We start from the raw sequence: 280 nt of genomic DNA, 5'->3' as shown, positions 1-280 counted from the left end.
AGAGCAGACCTGAGCTCCTCCACTTCGGCCAGAAGAAGGTTGTTGCGTCTTTCAACTATGGCATTGTTTTCCTTTAGATCATCATTTGCTCGAAGAGCATCATCAAGTTGTAGCTGAAGGTCCTGGAAATGCAGGAAATTTATTGTGAAGCAAGTTAAATAAGCAGATAGGGAAATGCAACATGTCCAAGGTCTTGTTTTTGAAACTAAAATGCTTACCTTTAGATGTGCATGAACAGATTTAAGTTGTTTCTGGGCCTCAGCTGCTTGCCTGTTGGCCT

General features: G+C 42.1%; 1 pseudogene; it reads right to left on the bottom strand.

Moving 5' to 3' along the window:
- LOC116700869 (myosin-7-like) overlaps positions 1–280 on the bottom strand; it is a 25,812-nt pseudogene that overhangs the window by 1,992 nt on the left and 23,540 nt on the right.

Source organism: Etheostoma spectabile, chromosome 13 (assembly GCF_008692095.1).
Source record: "Etheostoma spectabile isolate EspeVRDwgs_2016 chromosome 13, UIUC_Espe_1.0, whole genome shotgun sequence".
Classification (NCBI taxonomy): Eukaryota; Metazoa; Chordata; class Actinopteri; order Perciformes; family Percidae; genus Etheostoma; species Etheostoma spectabile.
This window is presented reverse-complemented; position numbering and strand designations above follow the sequence as displayed.